Genomic DNA, 5,174 nt, shown 5'->3' with positions numbered 1-5,174 from the left:
TGCTATAGAGGTGCCGTAGAGATATATACGTACTCTAAGATGTTAGTAGCACGAGCTATCTTAGATAGCAGAGGATAGCACTAGGGGCGGGACTTGTTACCCTTATAATTAGTGCAGTTGTTAGGAGACTACGAGGCGTAGTCGCAAGGGCAATTAAGAGGCAATTGCTTCGCCTTAGTAAGGGTGTTCCGGTTACTAGTAACGGGGGAGTAACGACGAAGAYACTCGACTATACGCGCGGTTAGTTAAAAGCTACCGTAGAGGTACCGCAACATACGTACGACAGTACTAAACTCGGACATCTAGCCGAGGCTGCGCATTAGCAGGGAAGCGGGTAACCTTAGTAATAGGCTCGTTAGAGGCATTAGTCTCGCCTACGCTATAGGCCTAGCGAGGGAGAATCGTGGACATCTTACTACCGCTACTAAGCTAAGCGGTTATGCTGTTCTATAAAGTGCGACGATTATTACGGTTACCTATAATTGTCTAAGGGCGACGCCGTAGCCGAGGAGGGGAACTATAAAGAGTRTTTAGATAACGCTAGTAACGCTCTAGATTACGGCGGATGTCGAAGGCCTCGTCCTTAGGCAAGAGGGGAAGGATGCTGCTTAGTAAAGGGCGTAGTAGTAAAGTAGAGGTAACGGCGGATTTGGATAATAGTGTTAATAAAGGAGAACAACCTATAACTAACGAGTGTTTTGTAGCAGAAGTAAAGCACCTCTACGGCACCTTAAAGATAAGGTTGCACTACCTACACAAAAAGTCACTCGGAAAAAGTAAATACAATAGGCTTTATAAGGAAAAATAAGTGGATTTTCTCGGATTCTAACAATTAGCAAAACCAAAGTAAATAACCAAATTCACTTATATTACTCATGTTACGCTGCTATACCTAAGATAAGGCGTAGAGGTACCGTAGCGGTACCGGGGCTATAGTCCTTTAACTACAGGAAACAAAATGCGGAAAAGTGCTCCGGGATAGAGCACTAAGGGGGGGGGGCATACTATAAGGGGACCCTAAAGGAGCGGGACACCGCCCTTTAAACCCTTACCTAGGGAATCCCTCTTAGAAAGAATAAGGGAATTATACCCTTAGCAGGATTTCCTTATACGGATGCGACGGCTAAAGGATAACTCTACGGTACCTCTACGGCACCGCCGAGCCCAACTAGCACCGGGCGCAATCCTACAAAAGGGCAATGTCCTCGTTACCTGTTCCCTTTCGCTCCCTAGGCAATATCGTACATATCTAAGAATTACTGCTTAGTATTAAGACCCCCTGTTCACAACACCCTTACAGCTACTCTAGGCTTATCTCTAGGTAAGGCAACTTCTAAGCTACGTCTAAGTCTCTCTAAGGCGGATCTCCGGAAGGAGAGGGAACTATAGATAATTAAGGAAGCTTTAAGTCCTTAATCTCCTAATTATAGCACTCTAAGCCGTAGTATAAGCGTTTAGCGGAAGCTAGTGCCCGTAATTCCGGCGGTAGCGATAGCTACTCGTATAGAATACGAGAAGTTCGGGTTCGATTAAGTTAGCGGTTAAGTAAGTAAGGCGAGCCTTCGCTAGGGAAATAATAAGATATCGTCCTTTAATCCCCTCTTAAACCGCTCCTTAGAGAACTTCCCCTAAAGCTTTCGTAGGTAATACGATAGTCTCTTAGTCTTTCGGCCTCGTAGTTAAGGCGGTTTTAATCTAGTAGCTACCTCGGAGCGGCTGCTTATACGGTTAGTAACTCTCTTAGAGCCGAGTACGATAAGCTTAGATAGTATCCTAGGCTTCTTACGCATTACCGATGCTTAGATACGTAAGGTAATGTTTATCCTAATCCTTCTTAATAGGCGCGTTAGACTATAAGAGCGCCTTAAGAAGTACGAAATCTATAAGCTAGGCGCTATTATCGAGGCCTTATACTAATATTAGCTAGACGACCTTTGCCCTATCGAATAGAATACGAATATCGGCTATATACCTAACTACTTGCTATAGTAGCGTTTAGGCTCTCTTTTTTCTTAAGCGCTAGGCGGAGCGCCTAAGTAGGCTTATAGATGCCGTCGTAAGACCCGTACGATTAGCCCGTTTAAGGAGTGTCGTTACGGAGGACTTAAGTAGGGAGCTTACGGCAATTGTTTCTAGGGCAATTATTAGTAGGAGTGTAACTTAGCCGACTAAACTATAGTTAAGAGTAGGAAGACATAGACTCCTAGGAAGAAGCCTTAAGCTAGCCCTTCTATTACTCCGGCATCTCGGCGTCGTTAGCTTAATAATACTAGGAGTAGAGAGGTATCGATTATCTCTATCTCTTCTACTAAGACGAGATTATCTAGTACTTCTAGTTCTTCTTAGAATAGCAGTCTAAGCTAGTAGCTATTATAAGGCATCTAAGAAGCTAAGATCCTAGACTTAACTAAGGAGGATAAGAAGGAACGATTATAGTAGGCAATTGCTCTCTCTCTTAAGATTGCTCGCTCCGGCTCTAGTAGAATCTATCCTCTAGGTTAAGTAAACGCTCCTTAATTAAGTAAGGTTACTCCGCTAGTCGCCCGTTCTTAGAGCCTAACGGTTTTTAGCTTAAGCAACCTCTTCTCTCGTGCTATCGGATTAAGCGCTAACTAAGTGCTACTAGTTAATAGTCCTAGCGATAAGCATATAGGGCCTAAGGGTCCTATTACTTCGAGTAATATCTAAGAGCGTATAACGACGTTCTAGCGCTACTTAACGAGTGTTTATGTAGTAAATACTAATCCTATACGATCGCTTTAGGACACCGTTAACCGCTTATACACGAGGGCGTAAGCGGCCTTAGACGACTATTAGGATCCGAATACGTCTTAGATCCGGTTCTTATAGGTATAGGCGGCGGCCTTAATAGTAGATTTTAAGAAGAACGCTCTATAGTTCGGTAGATATAAGCTAAAGAAGTAAGGTTAGGTAGCTTAATAAACTTTCCTTATAGTTAGGCATTACTTAGAGCGTTAGCTGTCCTTTTAAGCTAGAACGTTTTTTCTAAGGCTCTATAAAACAACCTCTATTATCTAGCTATTTTATTTGCGAGCGTTGCTTAATCGACTATTATCTAGCTATCTTATTTGCGAGCGTTACTTAATCGATAGGAAAATAGGATAAAAATAACAAAATAGTGCTTAAATAATATAACCGTCTTAATCCTTCCTTAATTTCGTAACTTAGCTATAACCTTACGACTTAATCGCAAGCTATAGCCTGTATTAGCTAACTTCCTCTATACTACCCGAGTAGGATCCCCGCTTAGGTAGTTAGTAGTAGTTRTCTTATATAGTAGAGGTATCTTAGTCTTAGTCGCTAGAGGAGTTGCCTTAGGCGGTCTCCCTCTTCGTCGTAGGATCGTTAAGGGCAATTCCTCCCCTACTAGCTCCTTCCTTAGAGTAGCGCTAGGGCTTCTATTCTACCTTAGGGGTAGAGCTAGAATAGTAATAGRATAAGAAGGTTTAGCTCTTAAGTTATTTAGGTTATTACTAGGGATCTAGTTTCTACTTAAGGGAGCGTTTAGGGGCTAGATTAGATAGCCCTTAGTGTTATAAGAGGCACTTAGGCTATCGGTTTCCTATAGTAGGTCTTCTTAGGCCGTAGGTTCTAGCTCTATTACTCTCTTAGGGAGACTAGCAACGAGGTTTTTAACTACTAGGTTAACTTAGGCATCTTTCCTAGGTGTTATAGTAGGATTTAGAGGCTATATAATAGTAGGCCGCTAACTTAGAGGATTCTTTTTTAACTCCTAATAGCGTTTCTTTTTAAGAGTAGCTTATAAAGCTTCTGCTTGCTTTACGCTCTTTTAACTTGCGCGTAAAACTTCGCTATTACTTTTCCGGATTTATTTAGTAGCTTCGTTAAGCCGCTTCTTAAAGCGTAGTATATCTTTAAGACGCTATAGATCTAGCGGTTTACCCTCCCCTATTAAGAATTTAAGGGCCCCTAACCGATTAAGTGTTATCTTAGACAACTTCTTCTATTTCTTCTTAGGGATCGAAGCTAGGGTTAAGAAGCTTAAGGCGGTTTTAACATTATCGCTAAGGCTCTCGTTAAACTTAAGTCTAGCAGCTTTAGGTAAAATAGTGTTACTAGTATACAATCTTCTATTCTATTCCTTAAAGCTAGTAGTAGCGTGCGCCTTAATTAGGCGGTCGCCGTTTACTTAATGCTTAACTACTAAGCTATCCTCTTTTTTAAGAGTATAGGTCCTAAGCTAGCTGCGCTTAAGGATCTTAAATAGCCTAATATAGTTAGGTTAGAGCTTAGTCTTTATCTTATATACGACGAGTATAAAGTCTCCTTCCTTAAACTTACTATTTGTTAAATATCGGTCGGAGGTTCGCGGAATTTTAGAGGTGGAGTATAAGAGTAACTTAATCTTTAACTAGCTTACTGTCTCCGATAGGCAGTACTTAAAAGTAGGAACTAATGTGTTAATTAAGTTAATTATCTAGAGATGTGTCTCTATCTCCTAAGAAGAGATTTTACCCTATATAGAGTTACATAACCTTGTAGCTACTTAGCTCTCTATTATGTTAGATATACAGCTATTCTATAACTGCACTTTCTAACACTCCTACTTAGGATAGAATAGACTGTATACATTTCCCTAGATCTTTTAAGATTCTATTAAGTGTAGAAAGGTAGTTCTATAGCCTAGTAGTATAATTCCATCTTAGCTACTATCTTAGTGCAATTCCTTAACTTAGTATTATATAATCGAAAATGTCCGGAGGACATATTCGATTATATGCTTTTGCTAAATTTTGGAATGCTTATTATATACTAAGATAATTTATATATATCTGGAAGTTTAGACTAGTAAGAGGTTTAGTTAGGCTATTTAGAACTATTTCTTTTGTTAGAAGGTATTCTACATAGATCTTCTTTTGCTACTAAAGTCTTCTTATAAAGTTGTATGCAATATTAATGTTAGAAAGTGCAGTTATAGAATAGCTGTACATCTAACATAACAGAGAGCTAAGTGGCCACAAGGTCACATAACTCTATGTGGGGTAAAATCTCTTCTTAGGAGATAGAGACACATCTCTAGATAATCAACTTAATTAACACATTAGTTCCTACTTTTAAGTACTGCCTGTCGGAGACAGTAAGCTAGTTAAAGATTAAGTTACTCTTGTACTCCACCCCTAAAATTCCGCGAA

The sequence above is a fragment of the Ramularia collo-cygni genome (assembly GCF_900074925.1).
Source record: "Ramularia collo-cygni strain URUG2 genome assembly, contig: RCC_scaffold27, whole genome shotgun sequence".
NCBI classification, from domain to species: domain Eukaryota; kingdom Fungi; phylum Ascomycota; class Dothideomycetes; order Mycosphaerellales; family Mycosphaerellaceae; genus Ramularia; species Ramularia collo-cygni.
This window is presented reverse-complemented; position numbering follows the sequence as displayed.